This window comes from Ranitomeya variabilis, chromosome 5, assembly GCF_051348905.1.
Source record: "Ranitomeya variabilis isolate aRanVar5 chromosome 5, aRanVar5.hap1, whole genome shotgun sequence".
NCBI lineage: Eukaryota > Metazoa > Chordata > Amphibia > Anura > Dendrobatidae > Ranitomeya > Ranitomeya variabilis.
This window is the reverse complement of record NC_135236.1, coordinates 609,706,681-609,732,269: the sequence shown is the minus strand read 5'-3', so window position 1 is coordinate 609,732,269 and position 25,589 is coordinate 609,706,681. Positions and strand designations below refer to the sequence as shown.

Here is a 25,589-nt window from a genome sequence, read left to right as displayed (position 1 = left end):
GGTCCTGAAGTTGCTGCAGCTGTAAAAGGTTCGTATGACTGTAGGCCATTCGCTAGTATCAATCTATGTTATGTGCTTTGCGCCAGTGTGGTCTTGTGTGTATGTATTTAGGGCCCCAGCTGAAAAAAGCCCCTAGTATACCGGCACCTCCGGTGAGGAGTTTGTGTGTTTGCAAGGCCACTGACTGCTATCAGCTCAGCAGTTAGCTGTGTACTCCTGTGATTCTAACAGGGCACAGTGCTTGCTTTTGTCGGCAACTCTGTGAAGTAACAGAGTTTGCTTATACCGCCATATAGTGCCATTTGCCAGCAGCAGGTTCCTCCTGCACGGTGGACCCCGGGCTGCAAAAGCACCAATAACTTCATCTATTTACTCGGTGCATTCCTCTAGCCCTAACAGAAGTTCACAGTCGATGAACTCCAGTGACTGCACTGACATCAGCTCTCGTGAGTTCTCAAGCTGCCAGCACTGACGTCATTGAAGCCTGGGAACCATTGCCCATTCCCAAAATGATTACATCAGCCCTGAGCCATCAGCTTTCCCTCTGCTGAATATAAAAATGATAGTTATTTATTATTTTGAAAAATGTTGTGGGTTTCCCACTATTTTTAATAAGCAGCTAAGGGAAAGCAAACCGCTGAGGGTTGCAGCCCACCAGGTGTTTTATTTCCCTTGGTTAGTTATCAAAAATGGGTCCATTCATCCATCCGTCCCTCATCCATCCATGCATCCATCCCTCCCTCATCCAGCCATTCATCTTACCATACATAATACCAACGTGGTGGTGTACTTGGAAGACATCTTTTTCTCAATTTTTGTTTACGCAAATAATTTAAAAATAAATAACATAGCCAACCAAAAAATTACTAAATTAAAACAAATTGAACCATGACTTAGATGTCCAAGTGGATGGTAGAGGTGGACATAGTGGTATACGTGAAAGAAGGGGAGAGGCTAACACTTTTTTTTTTAAACAAGTGACTTAAAATAACAGATAAAAATAATATACAAAAAATTATCAACAATAAAAAATAGAACCATGAGGCAAAGGCTCAAGTGGAATAGGGAGTGGAGGGGGACATTGTGGTATACATGAAAGAGGGGGGCCATACTGTTTTTATTTTTAATTTTGTTTAAATCTTGAGAAGCAGCAAAATGAATCAAATGTAAAATATAGTGTAACCATGGCTGAGCGCGGCTGGTATAATTGACTAGTCAACCAAAGGTACTGTCATGTACTTTGTGATCCACACTTTGATCATTTTTAGGAATGTTATCTTCCCCACATTGTCTGTGGACAGGTGGATGCTCCTGTCTGTGATGACATCACCTGCGCTGCTAAAGACACATTCTGACATCACGCTTACCGCAGGGCAAGCCAGCACCTCCAAGGCATACAGGGCAAGCTCTGGCCATTTATCCAATTTTGACACCCAATAGTTAAATGGTGCAGACCCATCAATCTGTACATGGATATGTGTGGAAGTGTACTCTTACACCATGTTCTGGAAACTCTATGTCCTGCTCATATGGGCAATATTACTTGGTGGTGCTGTATATTGTGGCATGCCTATCAAAATATGCCACAGTTGTGAAAGCCATCAGTAGTGTCTGTAAAAGCGTTTTCCTGTAATGAAGCATTTTTAGATCCTGCTCCACTGACTTAAGCATTGTCCTCGTAGCAAGGATCCGGCAGCAATCTGCCCTTGTGAAAATATGCAAAAACTAGTCTCATATATATCCATATGTGACAAAGAAGAGATCCCACAAATCACTTAAATTAAAACAAATTTTTATTAACAATAATTAAAGCAGTTTAAGATAAGCAAGAATAGCCATAATAGGGGACACCGTATACACTATAGAAGGTACAAAGCACATAAGCCTAACACCAAATTATTGGGATTATTTCTGTTTTTATATTGTGCTCTATCTAAAATGTGTGCTTTTTTATGCATTTACTTCTGTTTGTTTCATTTGATATATGCTCCTTTTGTTTTTTGCAGCGACCTATGAGTAAGACCGGAGAGAGGTCGAAACATCAGTAGTCTGTTTCGCATGTTATTATTTTTCCAGTGTTAATATGCTATTTGATTGACTTTTTGAATAAATTGTGCATTTCTGAAAGATATTTCACAAAGGGTGTGTGGTGAATCTTGGTTTAGTGATGTTACACCAGCACCCCAAATTATTATACACTGTGTTCCAAATTATTATGCAAATAATATTTCCTCATATTTTCTCTAAATTACCTATCTGAATTGCAGTCATTGTTATTTTCCAGTCATCTACTATTCTAGTATATCCAAGATAAGAAGAAAGAAGTCACCTCCGCACAGCTGCAACAATTCAAACCGCCAAGCATAACAACCAGATAATGCTGAGAATTCCTTCCGACAGCTTCAGTGGTGCAGTATCCAAAGAAAGCAAGACGATGAACATCCAAATACAGAAGAAGAAGGAGGAACGCACTCACCGATCAGGTAAAATCCAATCCTTTATTGAAGCATGGATAGTGTTAGCAGGGAGGGGAGTGGAGGGTGACGGACGACCTATTCTAGTATAATTGCAATGTTTTGGAACAAACTGCCTATGAAAACAGTATCTTTAAAAAAAAAAAAACACTCAAAATGCATGTTCCAAATTATTATGCACAGCAGAGTTTTCAACCTTTTTTTTTATTTTGAACAAAAAAATGGTCAATTGTGAAGTTATAAGCATTATCAGCTTATTCCAAAATGAAATCAAACAGTTTTCAAGTGAAAACTTTATTCTAGGTGATGTTACATTTGCACATAGGACCCCTTGTTCGAAAGAAGCTTCTGAACTCTCTCGTCCATTGAATTTGTCTGTTTTTGGATGGTTTCTGCTTCAATTGTTTTGCATATGGACAGAATACCCTCCCAGAGCTGTTGCTTAGATGTGAACTGCCTCCCGCCATCATAGACACTCCTTTTGATAATTCTCCAGAGGTTCTCAATGGGGTTGAGGTCAGGGGAAGATGGTGGCCACACCATAAGTTTGTCCTCTTTTATGCCCATAGCAGCCAGAGATGCAGATGTGTTTTTTGCAGCATGAGACGGTGCATTATCATGCATGAAAATGATCTTGCTGCGGAAAGCACGGTTCTTCCTCTTGAACCATGGCAGGAAGTGTTGTTTTAGAAACTCCACATAGATTATGGAGTTCATCTTTACCCCTTCAGGGATCATAAAGGGGCCGACAATCTCTCTCCCCATGATTCCATCCCAAAACATTACTCCACCTCCTCCTTGTTGGTGCCTTAGCCGTGTTTTCATGGGGTGTCCATCAACCAGCCATCTTCCACTCCATCCATCTGGACCATCGAGCGTTGCACAGCACTCATCGGTGAACAAAACAGTTTGGAAGTCAGTCTTCATGTACTGTTTGGCCCACTGGAGCCGTTTCTGCTTGTGTGCAGTGGATAGAGGTGGTCGACAGGATGGCTTACGCACCTCTGAAGGACCCTGCATCTTGTTGTTCTGGGGACGTTGGAGGCACCAGCAGCTTTAAAAACTTGTCTGCTGCTATGACAAGGCATTTTTGCAGCGGCTCTTTTAACCTTACGCAATTGCCTGTTAGAAAGAGTCCTCAATTTTTCCTTATCAGCAAGCACACGTGTGTGCTGGGAATCAGCTACATACTTCTTGATTGTGCGATGATCACGATGAAGTGTCTTGGCAATGTTGATTGTAGTCATGCCTTGACCTAAATACTCCACAATTTGTTGATTCTCAGCAGCCGACACATCCTTTTTCTTTCCCATTTTGGCAAAAAATGTAGGCTGCTTAATAATGTGGAACAGCCTTCGTAAGTAGTCTTGCCTTTATTTGGACACACCTGCCAAACTAATTTGCACAGGTATCTGCAATTGCTTTCAGTGATATAAAGAGGCCTGACACACATCACCATCAATGAGTTTTAATGACAAACAGAAAAAGTATAACCTTATCACTGCTAAACTCTTTGTGCATAATAATTTGGAACACAGTGTAGAGTGCAGGCCAATTTTTTTGTATATGATCTAATACTTGTTGGGCAGGGCCAGGTGGATGGGCCACAGAACCACAGTCTGCAAAGTCCTCAAACAGCAGAAGAAACTGCCACTCTACTTGTGGCTCAGACAGCTTGGCTGTTTTGCAATAGGGTGAGGTGGAAGATTGTTCATGACCATGGTCCTCAGGTGCCAAATGTGCAGTTTCTGCATTGTAATGGATGGAAGACAATAACAAGGAACTAGAGTGACTTTAAACTATCCAATCTAGCAGCTTTTCAGTATCTTATGGTCCTACCATTCTGCCAGCATTACTCGGGCCTCCAAAAAGATGTTGAATGTAATGGTGTCTGCGTGTGGCAGAGGCAGTTGTTTTACTTTGGGATGTGGTAGGTGAAGAACTACCACGTCCTCTCATCCTCTCCCAGCAGCAGCTCCATCATCACGACTGGCAGCACCATGACTGTGTACTCTCATAATTGTGGCCACAACACACGACAATGGAAGTGCACTGTGCACCAGGCTGGAGGGGCACAATACACAAGGCTGGATCTTCACTGTTTACTAGGCTGTATCAGCAATATTAGTTAGGCTGTATAGAGTAGATTTATATGGGTAGAGTTGAGCGACTTTCTTTTTTAGGATCGAGTCGGGTTTCGCGAAACCCGACTTTGTCAAAAGTCGGGTCTGGTGAAATCGGCCGATTATTGCGAAAAGTCGTTGATCCGACTGAAACACGAAACCCAATGCAAGTCAATAGGGAAGCAAAATCAGCAGTGAGTGGAGGACAGGAAAACACCTACAGTGCCCATTTTAATGCCAAAAACATCCATTCTTGTTAATTAAGCTTGTCAATCTTAATTTACCTTATAATAATAGTTAGGCATTGAAAATTGGGGGTCATTTGGCTAAAGTTGTGGGGGGGTAGGGCTGGCTCAAGTTTTTCGTGGGCCCAGGAAATGCGGACTACGTTTTGGCGGTGGAGCAGGGAGAGGTAAGTATTTAAACTTTGCAAGTGCTGTGATCCTGAGTAAGCAGGGGGGGCACACTCGTTCACATTGGCACTGGCACAGGGCCCCCGGGGGCGCCTCCCACCGGCAGAGACACTTTTGTGTACTATGAAGGTCCCTGTGCCAGTGACATCGCCAACGAGTATACCCCCCACCTGATGAAGGAACCTGCACTTTCATCTGCACCTTCCTCTTTGTCCCCGTTGAAGTTGGTATAGTATGCGGGAAGGGGAACCCGACTTTCAGCAGGGTCAGATACTGGCTGTGTAGAGTGCAAGGGGAATGTAGTGGTCTGGGTCAATGTACCAGCAGACTCATCTAGCAGTGGCTGGGCAATGGGCAGGATGAGGAGGAAACACAGATATAGGCCCAAAGAATAAAGTAGGCTAAATGCAGTTCAAAATTGGTAACAGGAGTAAACAGGCGGCACTGCTTTGTTCAGTGGAGGAGAACAACAAGCAGCGGCAGACACCGTTAGTAGGCCCAACCAAACAAGTAGGCCAAATGCTGTTTCATATTTGATATAGGCTGAAAATTGAAGCTCAGCTTTATTCAGTGGAGGAGAAAAGCAAGCAGCAGCAGACACCGTTAGCAGGCCCAACCAAACAAGTAGGCCAAATGCTTTTTCATATCTGATATAGGCTGAAAACCTGAAAATTGAAGCTCAGCTTTGTTCAGTTGAGGAGAAAAACAACCAGCGGCAGACACCGTCAGTAGGCCCAACCAAACAAGTAGGCCAAATGCAGTTTAATATCTGATATATGCTGAAAATTGAAGCTCAGCTTTATTCAGTGCAGGAGAAAAGCAAGGAGTGGCAGACACCGTTAGTAGGCTTAACCAAACAAGTAGGCCAAATGCTGTTTCATATCTGATATAAAGGCTGAAAGCCTGAAAATTGAAGCTCAGCTTTGTTCAGTGGAGGAGAAAAGCAAGCAGCAGCAGACACCATTAGTAGGCCCAACAAACAAGTAGGCCAAATGCAGTATCATATCTGATATAGGCTGAAAGCCTGAAAATTGAAGCTCAGCTTTGTTCAGTGGAGAAAAGCAAGGAACAGCAGACACCGTTATTAGGCCCAACCAAACAAGTAGGCCAAATGCTGTTGCATATCTGATATAAAGGCTTAAAAGCCTGAAAATTGAAGCTCAGCTTTGTTCAGTGGAGAGAAAAGCAAGCAGCGGCATACCCCATTAGTAGGCCCAACCAAACAAGTAAGTCAAATGCAGTTTCATATCTGATATAGGCTGAAAGCCTGAAAATTGAAGCTCAGCTTTGTTCAGTGGAGGAGAAAAGCAAGGAGCGGCAGACACCGTTAGTAGGCCCAACCAAACAAGTAGGCCAAATGCTGTTTCATATCTGATATAGGCTGAAAGCCAGAATTTGAAGCACAGCTTTGTTCAGTGGAGGAGAACAACAACCAGCGGCAGACACCGTTAGTAGGCCCAACCAAACAAGTAGGTCAAATGCAGTTTCATATCTGATATAGTCTGAAAGCCTGAAAATTTAAGCTCAGCTTTGTTCAGTGGAGGAGAAAAGCAAGGAGCGGCCGACACCGTTAGTAGGCCAAACCAAACAAGTAGGCCAAATGAAGTTTAATATTCGAAACAGGATGAAAATTGCGGCTCAGCTTTGTTCAGTGGAGGAGAACCACAAGCAGCGGCAGAAACCGTTAGTAGGCCCAACCAAACAAGTAGGCCAAATGCAATTTAATATCTGATATAGCCTGAAAATTGAAGCTCAGCTTTGTTCAGTGGAGGAGAAAAGCAAGCAGCAGCAGACACCATTAGTAGGCCCAACAAACAAGTAGGCCAAATGCAGTATCATATCTGATATAGGCTGAAAGCCTGAAAATTTAAGCTCAGCTTTGTTCAGTGGAGAAAAGCAAGGAACAGCAGACACCGTTATTAGGCCCAACCAAACAAGTAGGCCAAATGCTGTTGCATATCTGATATAAAGGCTTAAAAGCCTGAAAATTGAAGCTCAGCTTTGTTCAGTGGAGAGAAAAGCAAGCAGCGGCATACCCCATTAGTAGGCCCAACCAAACAAGTAAGTCAAATGCAGTTTCATATCTGATATAGGCTGAAAGCCTGAAAATTGAAGCTCAGCTTTGTTCAGTGGAGGAGAAAAGCAAGGAGCGGCAGACACCGTTAGTAGGCCCAACCAAACAAGTAGGCCAAATGCTGTTTCATATCTGATATAGGCTGAAAGCCAGAATTTGAACTACAGCTTTGTTCAGTGGAGGAGAACAACAACCAGCGGCAGACACCGTTAGTAGGCCCAACCAAACAAGTAGGTCAAATGCAGTTTCATATCTGATATAGTCTGAAAGCCTGAAAATTTAAGCTCAGCTTTGTTCAGTGGAGGAGAAAAGCAAGGAGCGGCAGACACTGTTTGTAGGCCCAACCAAACAAGTAGGCCAAATGCAGTTTCATATCTGATATAGGCTGAAAGCCTGAAAATTGAAGCACAGCTTTGTTCAGTGGAGGACCGCTGTATTGAGTGCCGCAGACAGACACATGTAGTAGGCCTAAAATAAAAAAGTAGGCTAAATGCAGTTTAAAATAGGTTACAGGGGTAAACAGGCGGCATTGGTTTGTTCAGCGGAGGACGATTGTAAGGAGTGGCGCAGACACACTTAGTAGGCCTAAAATAAAAAAGTAGGCTAAATGTAGTTTAAAATAGGTTACAAGGGTACACAGGCGGCATTGGTTTGTTTAGAGGAGGACAATTGTAAGGAGTGGCGCAGACAGACTTTGTAGGCCTAAAATAAAATAGTAGGCTAAATGCAATTCAAAACTGGTAACAGGAATAAACTGGCGGCAAAGCTTTGTTCAGTGGAGGACAGCTGTAAGGAGTGGATGACACAGCTAGTAGGGCAAAATAATAAAGTGAGGTAAATGTCTGCCAAACTTTTTTTCATAAATAAACAGGTGGCTTAGCTACGTACAGGGGTGGGCTCCTCTGCTGATTAGCAGACAGTGGTAGTAGGTGCAAAGTATTAACTGGTCTAAATGGAGGCCAGGGCCCCTGTATATTTTTACTATCATCTATCATTTCAACACATTTTTATTGGCAGTGCCATTGAAGGATTTACCAGCACAGACTACACAGTGGTGGAGCCGGGAGAGGTAAGTTTTGCAAGTGGTAGAGCGCTGTTTGAGCTGGGGGGGACACTCTCTCGTGCGCGGCGGTACTGGCCCAGGGCCCCTCATATTACAACGGTGTGTCTGATGTTGGTTGTGCACCACCACCATCAGAGACACTTCATTGTACTATGAGGGACAGTGTGCCAGTGCCATCCCCCAAGAGGGGGCACACCCACCTGTCCAGGCACATGGCACTCGCACGAGTGCTTGAGCTAGGTGGTGACCACGGCCCTGTGGGGGGAGTCAGCCTATTTAGGGAGGTAAATAAATGGCCTACGGTGGACATTCAGCAGCTGCAAATGGAGGAATTGGAGCAGTCAGTAAGAGGAGGCCAAAAGCAAGACAATTTTCAGGCAAGCTACGTGTCAGCAGGGGAAGGTGGGGCAAAATAATTAGTTATCCATGATTGGTTCATTTTAATGAAGGTTAGATCAACAACATTTTGTGTAGCCAGACGAGTCCTTTTTTCAGTCAGTATTGAACCAGCAGCACTGAAGACTCTTTCTGAGCTGGGCAAGCAAGCTCCTGTAATGCATATTCTGCCAATTCAGGCCAGGTGTCTATTTTAGATGCCCAGTAATTAGTGTTGAGCGATACCGTCCGATACTTGAAAGTATCGGTATCGGAAAGTATCGGCCGATACCGTCACAGTATCGGAATCCAATCCGATACCGATACCCGATACCAATACAAGTCAATGGGACTCAAGTATCGGACGGTATCCCTGATGGTTCCCAGGGTCTGAAGGAGAGGAAACTCTCCTTCAGGCCCTGGGAACCATATAAATGTGTAAAAGAAATAATTAAAATAAAAAATATCGCTATACTCACCTGTCCGACGCAGCCGGGACTTCAGCGAGGGAACCGGCAGCGTTGTTTGTTTAAAAATCGCGCTATTACTTGGTTACGTGAATTCCCGGCTTGTGATTGGTCAGGTCGGCCATGTTGCCGGGACGCGGACCAATCACAGCAAGCCGTGACGAAATTACGTCACGGCTTGCTGTGATTGGTCCGCGTCCCGGCAATATGGCCGCCCTGACCAATCACAAGCCGGGACGTCACGGGAGGCTGGACACGCGCTCATTTTAAAATGGGCGCGTGTCCAGCCTCCCGTGACGTCACGGCTTGTGATTGGTTGCGCCGCGATCAACCAATCACAAGCCGGGAGGCTGGACGCGCTCATTTTGAAATGGGCGCGTGTCCAGCCTCCCGTGACGTCACGGCTTGTGATTGGTTGCGCCGCGATCAACCAATCACAAGCCGGGAGGCTGGACGCGCTCATTTTGAAATGGGCGCGTGTCCAGCCTCCCGGCTTGTGATTGGTTGACCGCGACGCAACCAATCACAAGCCGTGACGTCACGGGAGGCTGGACACGCGCCCTTTTTAAAATGAGCGCGTTTCCAGCCTCCCGTGACGTCACGGCTTGTGATTGGTTAATGGCGGCCATGTTGCCGGGACGCGGACCAATCACAGCAAGCCGTGACGTATTTTCGTCACGGCTTGCTGTGATTGGTCCGCGGCCCGGCAACATGGCCGCCCTGACCAATCACAAGCCGGGACTTCGCGTAACCATGTAAAAGCGGGAATTTTAAACAAACAACGCTGCCGGTTCCTGCGCTGAGGTCCCGGCTGCGTCGGACAGGTGAGTATAGCGATATTTTTTATTTTAATTCTCTATTTTACACATTTTAACATTAATGTTGTTCCGATACCCGATACCCGATACCACAAGAGTATCGGAATCCCGGTATCGGAATTCCGATACAGCAAGTATCGGCCGATACCCGATACTTGCAGCATCGGAATGCTCAACACTACCAGTAATCAAAGGGGAATGATGTGTGAGGGAGAACATCGATAAGGGAGGAAAAATAGTTCGTAACCATATCGGACAAATGTTGTCTCCTGTCACTTTGAATTGATCAGTACCTGTCGTGTCTGCAGTCAATGCGAAATCACTCCACAACCTGGTCATAAAACCCCTCTGTCCAACGCCACTTCTGATTTGTGCACCTCTAACACCTCTGACATGTTGCCCCCTACAGGTAGTGTGAGAACCATCACCGCCGCTGTGTGCTGGGAATGCCTGAACCAAACGGTCTACAAGAGTTGCTGGTTTGGTTGCCAATATTTGCTCAAGGTTCTCATGCGGCATGATATTTTGCAATTTCCCTTTATAGCATGGATCCAGGAGGCAGGCCAACCAGTAATCGTCATCGGTCATCATTTTGAAAATGCGAGGGTCCCTTTTTAGGATACGCAAGGCATAATCCACCATGTGGGACAATGTTCCAGGTGTCAATTCACTGCTTATGCTGGGTTGAGGAGCACTTTCTGGCAAATCAACATCACTTGTCTCCCGCAGAAACCCTGTACCTGACCTTGCAATGCCACCAGTTTCTATTGCCCCCTGAGAAGCTTCCTTCTCCCATAAATATTTATCCCCATCCTCCTGCTCCTCCTCCTCCGCTTCGTCCACCACCTCGTCCAGGAGAGTTCCCTGGGCAGACAATGACTGACTGTCATCAAGGCTTCCCTCCTCCTCGGCTGCAGACGCCTGCTCCTTAATGTGCGTCAAACTTTGCATCAGCAGACGCATTAGTGGGATGCTCATACTTATGATGGCGTCGTCTGCACTTACCAGCCATGTGCATTCCTCAAAACACTGAAGGACTTGACAGAGGTCTTGTAGCTTCGACCACTGCACACCTGACAACTCCATGTCTGCCATCCAACTGCCTGCCCGTGTATGTGTATCCTCCCACAAATACATTACAGCACACCTCTGTTCGCACAGCCTCTGAAGCATGTGCAGTGTGGAGTTCCACCTTGTTGCAACGTCGATTATTAGGCGGTGCTGGGGAAGCTTCAACGATCGCTGATGGTTCTGCATATGGCTGTAGTGTATGGGCGACTGGCGGATGTGCGAGCAATGTCTTCGCACCTTAAGGAGCAAGGCTGGTAACCCCGGATAACTTTTCAGGAAGCACTGCACCACCAGGTTCAAGGTGTGAGCCAGGCAAGGTATGTGTTTCAGTTCTGAAAGGGCTATGGCAGCCATAAAATTCCTTCCGTTATCACTGACTACCTTGCCTGCCTCAAGATGTACACTGCTCAGCCATGACTGAGTTTCTTGCTGCAAGAACTCGGTCAGAACTTCCGCGGTGTGTCTGTTGTCGCCCAAACACTTCATTTCCAACACAGCCTGCTGACGCTTACCACTAGCTGTTCCATAATGGGACATCTCGTGTGCAACACTTTCAGCTGCAGATGGAGTGGTCATGCGACTGCGCTCTGTGGATGAGCTTTCACTTCTGCTGGAGGAGGAGGAGGAGGGGTGGCGAACGCGTACAGCCAACTGTTTCCTAGACCGTGGGCTAGGCAGAAATGTCCCACTATGGCTGTCCCCTGTGGACCCTGCATCCACCACATTAACCCAGTATGCCGTGATGGACACGTAACATCCCTGACCATGCCTGCTGGTCCATGCATCTGTTGTGAGGTGCACCTTTCTACTGACTGATTGCCTGAGTGCCTGGACAATGCGGTCTTTAACATGCTGGTGGAGGGCTGGGATGGCTTTTCTCGCAAAGAAGTGTCGACTGGGTAGGTCATAGCGTGGTACTGCGTAGGCCATCAGGGCTTTGAAAGCTTCGGTTTCAACCAACCGGTAGGGCATCATCTCTAACGAGATTAGTCTAGCAATGTGGGAGTTCAAACCCTGTGTATGCGGATGAGAGGATGAGTACTTCCTTTTCCTAATGAGAGTCTCTTGTAGGGTAAGCTGGACTGGAGAGCTGCATATGGTGGAACTAGCGGGGGTGGTGGTGGACATGGCAGATTGAGAGAGGGTTGGTGAGGGTATTCTTGCTGTTGGCCTACATACAGTGTTTCCTACCCACAACCTGGTGATTCCCTGACTGCTTTGGCCTTGCGACGATACCTCCACATTTGCTGCAGGTGGTGTCCTAAATGGTGGGCTTACAGTGAGGGAAGCAATGTAGCGTTGCTGACTAGCTTCATGCAGAGCGGGTGCACCTACGTTACGGGACGTTTGGTAGTTAGTCCAGGCTTGCAAGTGCATGCTGGTTAAATGTCTACGCATGCACGTTGTATTTAAATTTTTGACATTCTGCCCTCTGCTAAAGGTCCTTGAGCATTTCTTACAGATAACTTTGCACTGATCATTCGGATCTTGGTTAAAAAATTGCCAGACTGCACTCTTCCTACTATCGAATACCTTTTCAGGCATTGCACGCTGTTCTACTTTCACCGGATGGCCATGCTGTCCTAAAACTGTTTTTGTTTTTGACACATGGTTTTGGCCAGATACGGGCCTGCCAGATGAAAGCTGTTGTGATGTTGATGCCTGCTGCGGCTCATACTCCTCCGCTTCAGAGCTACTGCCAGCGGCACCCTGTTCCTCCAATGGCTGCCAATCGGGGTCAACAACTGGGTCATCTATCACCTCCTCTTCAATGTCCTGTGCACCTTCCTCTGTGTCACCGTGTAAGGTGCTATAGCGTTCGGGACGGGGCACCGTAGTCTCATCAGGGTCAGGTTCTGGCTCAGTACACTGAGAGGGCAATGTTGTGATCTGAGTCAATGGAACAGCATAATAATCTAGCTGTGGCTGTGCATCTGTGCACTCCATGTCCGATTCATCTTGTAATGGCCTGTTAACATAGGCATGCTTAACATGTCACACTCCACAAGGAGAAACAATACTTCTTGGATCCCGGTCAGATGCCTCTCACTCAGCCAAACTAGATCTCAACTTTTCACTGACGAGGGGCAGTACCCCAAAAGCCAGTGTCTGCAGATTGATATTCTGGTTTGGCTTGTATCCTAAGTCATGTGACAAGGCTCATTAAAGGGTCGACATTGACTGTTAGGATTCCTACTTCCAATAGGTGGCACTAGCGTTCTAGTCCTCTTCCTCTCTGAAGAGTCAATTTGTATATTTCTCAGAGGAGCATTGCAGCTTTAAGTCTCCTCACCTCGACATGTTTAACATGTCACTCTCCTCAAGGAGAAACAATACTTCTTGGATCCTGGTCAGACGCCTCTCTCTCAGCCAAACTAGATCCCCACTTTGCACTGACAGGGACAGTACCCTGAAACACAGTGTCTGCAAATTGAGATTCTGGTTTGGCGCTTATCTTAAGTCATGTGACAAGGCACATTAAAGGGTCGACATTGACTGTTAAGATTGCTACTTTCAATAGGTGTCACTAGAGTTCTAGTCCTCTTCCTCTCTGAAGAGACAATTTGTATATTCCCCATGACAGGAACATGAACGGTGCAAGGAGGAATAAAGTTAATTTCCTACAAGAAGAGGGACTCTAAATCTGAGTGCTGGGCAGGTTCAGATCGCTGTTAACCTACAGATTAACCCCTAGTCTGCAGGTTCTGTTATGAGCTGGTGGTTTAGGAGCAACATGGGACGTGCTCTGGAGGAGGTGGTACCTGTACTGACCGCAGTTCCTGAGCTTAACACAACATTAGAAGTAGCCGTGGGATGTTCCTGTCACTCCCTAGACACCTCGTCACAGCCGGAGGACTAACTACCCCTAAAGATAGAAACAGGAAAGCAATCTTGCCTCAGAGAAAATCCCAAAGGATAGGACAGTGTTATGGACTGGTAATTTAGGAGCGACATGCGACTAGCTCTGAGCAGGTGGTAACTATACAGACCGCAGTTCCTGATCTTAACACAACACTAGCAGTAGCCGTGGGATGTTCCTGTCACTCCCTGGACACCTCGTCACAGCCGGAGAACTAGCTACCCCTAAAGGAAGGAATAGGAAAGCTATCTTGCCTCAGAGAAGATCCCCAAAGGATAGGACAGCCCCCCACAAACATTGACTGTGAGTGGAGAGGGAAATGACATACGTAGTATGAAACAAGATTTAGCAAAGGAGGCCACTTCTAGCTAGATAGATAGTACAGGAAAGAACACTGTGCGGTCAGTAATAAAAACTAGGAAAAGTCCACCGCAGAGATATGCAAAAATCTCCACATCTGACTAAAGGTGTGGAGGGTAAATCTGCTTCCCAGAGCTTCCAGCTTAACTGAATAAATCCATTCTGACAAGCTGGACTAGAAAAAACATAGAAAGTGCAGAAAGATTAAGTCCACAACAAGTGGACTGCAAAAGAACAAAGCAAGGACTTATCTTTGCTGAACTGGTTAGAATATCAGGGAAATCCAAGCAGAGATGTGAATCCAACCAGGAACCATTGACAACTGGCACAGGCTGAAGGATAGAACCAGGCTAAATAGTCGAGCCAGAAAGACAATCAGTGGAAGCAGCTGCTGACTACTAAATCCAAGGAGCAGCAGTACCACTTAAAACCACCGGAGGGAGCCCAAGAGCAGAACTCGCAAAAATGCCACTTACAACCACCGGAGGGAGCCCAAGAGCGGAATTCACAACAAGGTTCATAGCATTTTTTCATGTGATATGTTCCCTTTAAGCAGTAACTAATTGTGTTATTTGCTTTTCTATAACATTTTCTACAATTCTCCCTATCCTGCTAATCCCTATATTTGTTTTTTTCTATTATTCCTGTAATGTGTCAATTGAGGGGAGTCTCAAATGGAACTTCACAAAAAGATGACCTTGCTTTTATCACCCCTCCTTACACAAAACACCATCAGGGGGTGACACTACAGTCACTTACAAGTGGTGTCAGAAAAATGGCCACAGCTTCAGTCCCTGCTTCCCATATTTTCAGTATCTGCTGCCTGCATCTCCCATGACCACCTCTACACTACTGTTGCTGCACAGAGCATTTCAAGGAAATAGGCGGTGGTGTCAGAAGCAGAGACTGTGGTGATTACAGAAGTGTGGCGGTGCCAGCGGCCATTGAAAATGTGGGCAGTGTGGACAGAAGTTGTAGTTAGTGTTGAGCGATACCGTCCGATACTTGAAAGTATCGATATCGGATAGTATCGACCGAAACCCGAAAAGTATCGGATATCGCCGATACCGATACCCGATACCAATACAAGTCAATGGGACACCAAGTATCGGAAGGTATCCTGTATGGTTCCCAGGGTCTGAAGGAGAGGAAACTCTCCTTCAGGCCCTGGGATCCATATTAATGTGTAAAATAAAGAATAAAAATAAAAAATATTGATATACTCACCTCTCCGACGCAGCCTGGACCTTACCGATGTAACCGGCACCTTCTGTTCCTAAGAATGAGCGCTTGAAAGACCTTAGATGACGTCGCGGCTTGTGATTGGTCGCGTGAGTGGTCACATGACCGCTCACGCGACCAATCACAAGCCGCGACGTCATCTAAGGTCTTTCAAGTGCTCATTCTTAGGAACGGAAGGTGCCGGTTACATCGGTAAGGTCCAGGCTGCGTCGGAGAGGTGAGTATATCAATATTTTTTATTTTTATTCTTTATTTTACACATTAATATCGATCCCTATACTGATTCCCGATATCACAAAAGTATCGGATCTCGGTATCGGAATTCCGATACCGCAAATATCGGCCGATACTTGCGGTATCGGAATGCTCAACACTAGTTGTAGTTCCTCCATCAACCTAACCTTAAACAACACGCCATCAGGGAATGGAGGGTACAGACGCAGTGGTGAGTGACCACTTCTATAATCGCTGTTTGAGTTCTAAATTAACTATAAGGATCTCAGTATAATGCTGGAGTCACACACAACATATAAAAAATCTGTCCGTTAAACATGGACGAGAATCGCACAAATGTTTCATGAACAGCCATCCGAGTGCAGTGCGAAGATGCGATTTTTTTCTCCAAAAAATATCCATGTGTCATCCGTGTGGCATGTGTATGACACCCGTATGGCGAGACTTTCTTGCCGGCTTGCAAAATGGACATATAATGGATCCATGGGCTCAAATATTTGTGAAAACATATATATATATATATATATATATATATATATATATATATATATATATATATAAATATATATTTATATGTCAATGAGACACACACATATATACAGTTAGGTCCATATATATTTGGACAGAGACAACATTTTTCTAATTTTGGTTATAGACATTACCACAATGAATTTTAAACAAAACAATTCAGATGCAGTTGAAGTTCAGACTTTCAGCTTTCATTTGAGGGTATCCACAATAAAATTGGATGAAGGGTTTAGGAGTTTCAGCTCCTTAACATGTGCGACCCTGTTTTTAAAGGGACCAAAAGTAATTGGACAATTGACTCCAAGGCTATTTCATGAACAGGTGTGGGCAATCCCTTCGTTATGTCATTCTCAATTAAGCAGATAAAAGGCCTGGAGTTGATTTGAGATGTGGTGCTTGCATTTGGAAGGTTTTGCTGTGAAGTAAACATGCGGTCAAAGGAGCTCTCCATGCAAGTGAAACAAGCCATCCTTAAGCTGCGAAAACAGAAAAAAACAAGCCGAGAAATTGCTACAATATTAGGAGTGGCAAAATCTACAGTTTGGTACATCCTGAGAAAGAAAGAAAGCACTGGTGAACTCATCAATGCAAAAAGACCTGGGCGTCCACGGAAGACAACAGTGGTGGAGGATAGAAGAATAATCTCCATGGTGAAGAGAAACCCCTTCACAACAGCCAACCAAGTGAACAACACTCTCCAGGAGGTAGGCGTATCAATATCCAAATCTACCATAAAGAGAAGACTGCATGAAAGTAAATACAGAGGGTTCACTGCACGGTGCAAGCCAATCATAAGAATCAAGAATAAAAAGGCTAGACTGGACTTTGCTATAAAACATCTAAAAAAGCCAGCACAGTTCTGGAAGAACATTCTTTGGACAGATGAAACCATGATCAACCTCTACCAGAATGATGGAAAGAGAAAAGTATGGCGAAGGCGTGGTACAGCTCATGATCCAAAGCATACCACATCATCGGTAAAACACGGCGGAGGCAGTGTGATGGCTTGGGCATGCATGGCTGCCAGTGGCACTGGGTCACTAGTGTTTATTGATGATGTGACACAGGACAGAAGCAGCCGAATGCATTCTGAGGTATTCAGAGCCACACTGTGTGCTCAGATCCAGCCAAATGCAGCCAAACTGATTGGTCGTCGTTTCATCCTACAGATAGACAATGACCCAAAACATGAAGCCAAAGCAACCCAGGAGTTAATTAAATCAAAGAAGTGGAATATTCTTGAATGGCCAAGCCAGTCACCTGATCTCAACCAAATTGAGCATGCATTTCACTTGTTAAAGACTAAACTTCAGACAGAAAGGCCCATAAACAAACAGCAACTGAAAACCACCACAGTGAAGGCCTGGCAGAGCATCAAAAAGGAGGAAACACAGCGTCTGGTGATGTCCATGAGTTCAAGACTTCAGGCAGTCATTGCCAGCCAAGGGTTTTCAACCAAGTACTAAAAATGAACATTTTATTTAAAATTATTGAATCTGTCCAATTACTTTTGGTCCTTTTAAAAACAGGGTGGCACATGTTAAGGAGCTGAAACTCTTAAACCCTTCATCCGATTTTAATGTGGATACCCTCAAATGAAAGCTGAAAGTCTGAACTTCAACTGCATCTGAATTGTTTTGTTTAAAATTCATTGTGGTATTGTCTATAACCAAAACTAGAAAAATGTTGTCTCTGTCCAAATATATATGGACCTAACTGTATATATATATATATATATATATATATATATATATATATATATATATATATATATACACTCACCGGCCACTTTATTAGGTACACCTGTCCAACTTCTTGTTAACACTTAATTTCTAATCAGCCAATCACATGGCGGCAACTCAGTGCATTTAGGCATGTAGACATGGTCAAGACAATCTCCTGCAGTTCAAACCGAGCATCAGTATGGGGAAGAAAGGTGATTTGAGTGCCTTTGAACGTGGCATGGTTGTTGGTGCCAGAAGGGCTGGTCTGAGTATTTCAGAAACTGCTGATCTACTGGGATTTTCACGCACAACCATCTCTAGGGTTTACAGAGAATGGTCCGAAAAAGAAAAAAATCCAGTGAGCGGCAGTTCTGTGGGCAGAAATGCCTTGTTGATGCCAGAGGTCAGAGGAGAATGGGCAGACTGGTTCGAGCTAATAGAAAGGCAACAATGACTCAAATTGCCTCCAAGGTAGGCCTAAGAGCATCTCTGAACGCACAGTGCGTCGAACTTTGAGGCAGATGGGCTACAGCAGCAGAAGACCACACCGGGTACCACTCCTTTCAGCTAAGAACAGGAAACTGAGGCTACAATTTGTACAAGCTCATCGAAATTGGACAGTAGAAGATTGGAAAAACGTTGCTTGGTCTGATGAGTCTCGATTTCTGCTGCGACATTCGGATGGTAGGGTCAGAATTTGGCGTAAACAACATGAAAGCATGGATCCATCCTGCCTTGTATGGAGCATCTTTGGGATGTGCAGCCGACAAATCTGCGGCAACTGTGTGATGCCATCATGTCAATATGGACCAAAATCTCTGAGGAATGCTTCCAGCACCTTGTTGAATCTATGCCACAAAGAATTGAGGCAGTTCTGAAGGCAAAAGGGGGTCCAACCCGTTACTAGCATGGTGTACCTAATAAAGTGGCCGGTGAGTGTATATATATATATATATATACAGGGTGAACCAAAAGTAGGTGGACAGAAAATAATAACATTTATTTTGATTTATATATAAAACTATATTTACTAACACAAGCATAACATTGACAATTAAATTTTATTCTGAACAATAATACAAAAGCCCCTAAATTCAATGCAGGTGCTCAAGCTGTTTTCCATCACAATTTGCACAGCTTTGAAGTCTGCCTCTAACGCTTCGACAATCATTTTTGCACAAGTCTCTTTGGGTATTAATTTCTTGAAATGTATCTCTTAAGTAATTTTTCAAATCACTGACACTTTTGGTTTTCGACTATAAACTTTGTCCTTGAGTACTCCCCAAAAGAAAAAATCCATTGGGGTCTAGTCTGGTCAACGTGCCGGCCAATCAAGTGGGCCTCTTCGGCCAATCCATTTATTAGGAAATGTTTCATCAAGATACTCACGGACTACTCTTGAATAATGTGGAGGGGCCCCATCTTGTTGGAAATAAAGGTAATTTGAATTAGGCTGTTGCTGTAACTGAGAAACAACTTGATTCATTAGATTTTCGAGATACTTATCTCCTGTGACTGTTCCATCAAAAAAAATGGTCCAAAAACACCAAAACTTGAAATACCACACCAGACATTGATGCCAGGCTCATTTAGTTGTTGCTCTAATGTTAAATGCAGGTTCTCATTATACCAGTCAATAGAATTATGTCTGTTTATTTGGCTAGATAATTTGAAAGAAGCTTTATCACTCTACATATTGTTATCTAAAATTACTGGATTTTCCTCAATTTCGCTAAGCATAATCTCACTAAATTGCAGCTGCCTGTCTGGATCATCCTCCAATAAACCATGAATCAGATGTGGACGATAAGCTTTCCACCCAATAGATTTCAGGATTCGCATGATGGAAGCTCATGAAATCCCCAATTCAAAAGAGACTCTTTTGGTGGACTTTTTTGGACTCTGAACAAGTGTTTCAGCAACAAGTTGTTTATTATTTTCTGTACAGGCTGTTTTGGGTTGATCAGCTTTTGGAGCATTAAGAATTGAGTCAGTGTCATCGAATTTGTCATGAATGCAGTAAATGGTTTGTCTCTTTGGGGCTTGAGTGTTATGACCTGGTGGTTAGGAGCACCTGGAATGACCTGATGGTTAAACTAGAAAACAGGACAAGCTCTGGGGAGTGGGATCTCTGCTGACCGCAAACTCTAATCCTATCGCACACACTAGAAATAGCCGTGGAGCGTACCTAACTTTCCCTAGATGCCTCTTCACAGCCTAAGAGCTAACTACCCCTAAAGATAGAAAATAAAGCCTTACCTTGCCTCAGAGAAATTCCCCAAAGGAAAAGGAAGCCCCCCACAAATATTGACTGTGAGTTAAGAGGAAAGTCACAAACACAGGAATGAAACAGGTTTTCAGCAAAGGAAGCCAGACTTACTAAATAGACTGAGGATAGGAAAGGAATCTATGCGGTCAGCACAAAAAAACTACAAAAAGCCACGCAGAGTGTGCAAAAAGACCCCCGCACCGACTCACGGTGCGGAGGTGCCACTCTGCACCCCAGAGCTTCCAGCTAGCAAGGCAGTAACATGTTAGCAAGCTGGACTAGAACTTAGCAAGTACTAATAAATATATTCAGTACACAATGAACAACAAGTGAACTAGCAGGGACTTAGCTTCTGCTGGAATAGAACCAGTACCGATACATTGACAGCTGGCATGAAGTAACGATCTGAGTGAAGTTAAATAGAAAAGCCAGCCTAGCCGCAAACGAGGGCAGCTGAGGAAACAACCTCAGAACCAGCAGTTCCACTCACAGCCACCAGAGGGAGTCCACGGACAGAACTCGCTGAAGTACCATTCATGACCACAGGAGGGAGTTCGAGAACGGAATTCACAACAGTACCCCCCCTTGAGGAGGGGTCACCAAACCCTCACCAGAGCCCCCAGGCCGATCAGGACGAGCCAAATAAAAGGCACGAACCAAATCGGCAGCATGGACATTGGAGGCAACAACCCAGGAATTATCCTCCTGACCATAGCCCTTCCATTTGACCAGGTACTGAAGTTTCCGTCTCGAAACACGAGAATCTAAAATCTTCTCCACCACATACTCCAACTCCCCCTCGACCAACACCGGAGCAGGAGGGTCAACGGAGGGAACCATAGGTGCCACATATCTCCGCAACAACGACCTATGGAACACATTATGGATGGCAAAAGAAGCTGGAAGGGCCAAACGAAACGACACAGGATTGAGAATTTCAGAAATCTTATAAGGACCAATGAAACGAGGCTTAAACTTAGGAGAAGAAACCTTCATAGGGACATAACAAGACGACAACCAAACCAAATCCCCAACACGAAGTCGGGGACCAACACGGCGACGGCGGTTGACGAAACATTGAGCCTTCTCCTGGGACAATGTCAAATTGTCCACTACATGAGTCCAAATTTGCTGCAACCTGTCCACCACAGAATCTACACCAGGACAGTCCGAAGGCTCAACCTGCCCTGAAGAAAAACGAGGATGAAAACCAGAATTACAAAAAAAAGGTGAAACCAAAGTAGCCGAACTGGCCCTATTATTAAGGGCGAACTCAGCCAATGGCAAGAAGGTCACCCAATCATCCTGATCAGCAGAAACAAAGCATCTCAGATAGGTCTCCAAAGTCTGATTAGTTCGTTCGGTTTGGCCAATTGTCTGAGGATGGAAAGCCAAAGAAAAATACAAATCAATGCCCATCTTAGCACAAAAGGACCGCCAAAACCTTGAAACAAACTGGGAACCTCTGTCCGACATGATGTTCTCTGGAATGCCATGCAAACGAACCACATGCTGGAAAAATAATGGAACCAAATCAGAGGAGGAGGGTAATTTAGGCAAGGGTACCAAATGGACCATCTTAGAGAAGCGATCACAAACCACCCAGATGACCGACATCCTTTGAGAGACAGGGAGATCTGAAATAAAATCCATGGAAACATGCGTCCAAGGCCTCTTCGGGACTGGCAAGGGCAAAAGTAAGCCACTGGCACGAGAACAGCAGGGCTTGGCCCGAGCACAAGTCCCACAGGACTGCACAAAAGAAAGCACATCCCGTGACAAGGAAGGCCACCAAAAGGACCTAGCCACCAAATCTCTGGTACCAAAAATCCCAGGATGACCAGCCAACACCGAACAATGAACCTCAGAGATAACTCTACTAGTCCATCTATCAGGGACAAACAGTTTCTCCGCTGGACAACGGTCAGGTCTATCAGCCTGAAACTCCTGCAGCGCCCGCCGCAAATCAGGGGAGATGGCAGACAGAATTACCCCCTCTTTGAGAATACCAGCCGGCTCAGAAACTCCCGGAGAATCAGGCACAAAACTCCTTGAAAGGGCATCGGCCTTCACATTTTTAGAACCCGGAAGATATGAAACCACAAAATTGAAACGGGAGAAAAACAGCGACCATCGAGCCTGTCTAGGATTCAACCGTTTGGCAGACTCGAGATAAGTCAGATTCTTGTGATCCGTTAAAACCACCACACGATGCTTGGCTCCCTCAAGCCAATGTCGCCACTCCTCGAACGCCCACTTCATAGCCAACAACTCCCGATTGCCAACATCATAATTACGCTCAGCAGGCGAAAACTTTCTAGAAAAGAAAGCACATGGCTTCATCACAGAGCCATCAGAACTCCTTTGAGACAAAACAGCCCCTGCTCCAATCTCAGAAGCATCAACATCGACCTGAAAAGGGAGCAAAACATCTGGCTGACACAACACAGGGGCCGAAGAAAAATGACGTTTCAACTCCCGAAAAGCCTCAACGGCCGCAAAGGACCAATTCACCACATCAGCACCTTTCTTAGTCAAATCAGTCAACGGTTTAACAACACTAGAAAAATTAGCGATGAAGCGACGGTAAAAATTAGCAAAGCCCAGGAATTTCTGAAGGCTCTTCACAGATGTAGGCTGAGTCCAATCAAAAATGGCCTGAACTTTAACAAGATCCATCTCGATAGTAGAAGGGGAAAAAATGAAGCCCAAAAAGGAAACCACCTGAACTCTGAAGAGACATTTAGACCCCTTCACAAACAAAGAATTAGCACGAAGGACCTGGAACACCATTCTGACCTGCTTTACATGAGACTCCCAATCATCCGAAAAGACCAAAATATCATCCAAATATACAATCATGAGTCTTTCCAAATACTTTCGGAAGATGTCATGCATAAAGGACTGAAACACAGATGGAGCATTAGAAAGCCCGAATGGCATCACCAGGTACTCAAAATGGCCCTCGGGCGTATTAAATGCTGTTTTCCATTCATCGCCCTGTTTAATACGCACAAGATTATACGCCCCTCGAAGATCTATCTTGGTGAGCCAACTAGCCCCCTTAATCCGAGCAAACAAATCAGAAAGTAGAGGCAAAGGGTACTGAAATTTGACCGTGATTTTATTAAGAAGGCAGTAATCTATACAAGGTCTCAGAGAACCATCCTTCTTGGCCACAAAAAAGAACCCTGCACCCAACGGTGATGACGACGGGCGAATATGCCCTTTCTCCAAGGACTCCTTTATATAACTCCGCATAGCGGCGTGTTCCGGCACAGATAAATTGAAAAGTCGTCCCTTAGGAAATTTACTACCAGGGATCAAATTAATAGCACAATCACAATCCCTATAAGGAGGTAGGGCACTGGATTTGGGCTCATAAAATACATCTCAGTAATCCGACAAAAACTCAGGGACTTCAGAAGGAGTAGAGGAAGAAATTGACAACAACGGAACATCACCATGTACCCCTTGACAACCCCAACTGGACACCGACATTGATTTCCAATCCAATACTGGATTATGGACCTGTAGCCATGGCAAACCCAACACGACCACATCATGCAAATTATGCAACACCAAAAAGCGAATATCTTCCTGATGTGCAGGAGCCATGCACATGGTCAACTGAGTCCAATACTGAGGTTTATTCTTGGCCAAAGGCGTAGCATCAATTCCCCTTAATGGAATAGGATACTGCAAGGGCTCCAAGAAAAAACCACAGCGCCTGGCAAACTCCAAGTCCATCAAATTCAGGGCAGCGCCTGAATCCACAAATGCCATAACAGAGTAGGACGACAAAGAGCAAATCAGAGTAACGGACAAAAGAAATTTAGGCTGTACAGTACCAATGGTGACAGACCTAGCGAACCGCTTAGTGCGCTTAGGACAATCAGAGATAGCATGAGTGGAGTCACCACAGTAAAAACACAGCCCATTCTGACGTCTGTGTTCTTGCCGTTCAGCTCTGGTCAAAGTCCTATCACATTGCATAGGCTCAGGCCTCTGCTCAGAGGATACCGCCAAATGGTGCACAACTTTGCGCTCACGCAAGCGCCGATCAATCTGAATGGCCAAAGACATTGATTCATTAAGACCAGCAGGCGTGGGGAACCCCACCATAACATCCTTAAGGGCTTCAGAAAGACCCTTTCTGAAAATTGCCGCAAGGGCACACTCATTCCATTGAGTAAGCACAGACCACTTTCTAAACTTCTGGCAATATACCTCCGCTTCATCCTGACCCTGACACAAAGCCAGCAAGATTTTCTCTGCCTGATCTACAGAGTTAGGTTCATCATAAAGCAATCCAAGCGCCAGAAAAAACACATCTACATTAAGCAATGCAGGATCTCCTGGCGCAAGGGAGAATGCCCAGTCTTGAGGGTCGCCACGTAACAAAGAAATAATGATTTTCACTTGCTGAATGGGGTCACCAGAGGAGCGAGGTTTCAAAGCAAGAAACAGTCTACAATTATTTTTGAAATTCAGAAATTTAGATCTATCCCCAGAAAACAAATCAGGAATTGGAATTCTAGGCTCTAACATAGGATTCTGAACTACATAATCTTGAATGCTTTGTACCCTTGCAGTGAGTTGATCAACACAAGAGGACAGACCTTGAATGTCCATCTCTACACCTGAGTCCTGAACCACCCAGAGGTTAAGGGGAAAAGAAAGACAAAACACACTGCAGAGAAAAAAAAATGGTCTCAGAACTTCTCTTATCCCTCTTTTGAGATGCATTAACACTTTGTAGGCCAGCTGTACTGTTATGACCTGGTGGTTAGGAGCACCTGGAATGACCTGATGGTTAAACTAGAAAACAGGACAAGCTCTGGGGAGTGGGATCTCTGCTGACCGCAAACTCTAATCCTATCGCACACACTGGAAATAGCCGTGGAGCGTACCTAAATCTCCCTAGACACCTCTTCACAGCCTAAGAGCTAACTACCCCTAAAGATAGAAAATAAAGCCTTACCTTGCCTCAGAGAAATTCCCCAAAGGAAAAGGCAGCCCCCCAAGAATATTGACTGTGAGTTAAGAGGAAAGTCACAAACACAGGAATGAAACAGGTTTTCAGCAAAGGAGGCCAGACTTACTAAATAGACTAAGGATAGGAAAGGAGTCTATACGGTCAGCACAAAAAACTACAAAAAGCCACGCAGAGTGTGCAAAAAGACCCCCGCACCGACTCACGGTGCGGAGGTGCCACTCTGCACCCCAGAGCTTCCAGCTAGCAAGGCAGTAACATGTTAGCAAGCTGGACTAGAACTTAGCAAGTACTATTAAATATATTCAGTACACAATGAACAACAAATGAACTAGCAGGGACTTAGCTTCTGCTGGAATAGACAGGTCATCAGAAAGATCCGAGAGAGATCTGAACCAGTACCGATACATTGACAGCTGGCATGAAGTAACGATCTGAGCGGAGTTAAATAGAAAAGCCAGCCTAGCCGCAAACGAGGGCAGCTGAGGAAACAACCTC

At 44.9% G+C, this 25,589-nt stretch overlaps 1 long non-coding RNA gene across 1 annotated transcript in view; it reads left to right on the top strand.

Moving 5' to 3' along the window:
• Positions 1-25,589, top strand: part of LOC143776580 (uncharacterized) — a 264,308-nt gene that overhangs the window by 130,137 nt on the left and 108,582 nt on the right. Inside the window, exon 2 of the long non-coding RNA XR_013215872.1 lies at positions 2,285-2,483. This is a non-coding gene — a long non-coding RNA (uncharacterized LOC143776580). The remainder of the gene's footprint in view (positions 1-2,284; positions 2,484-25,589) is intronic.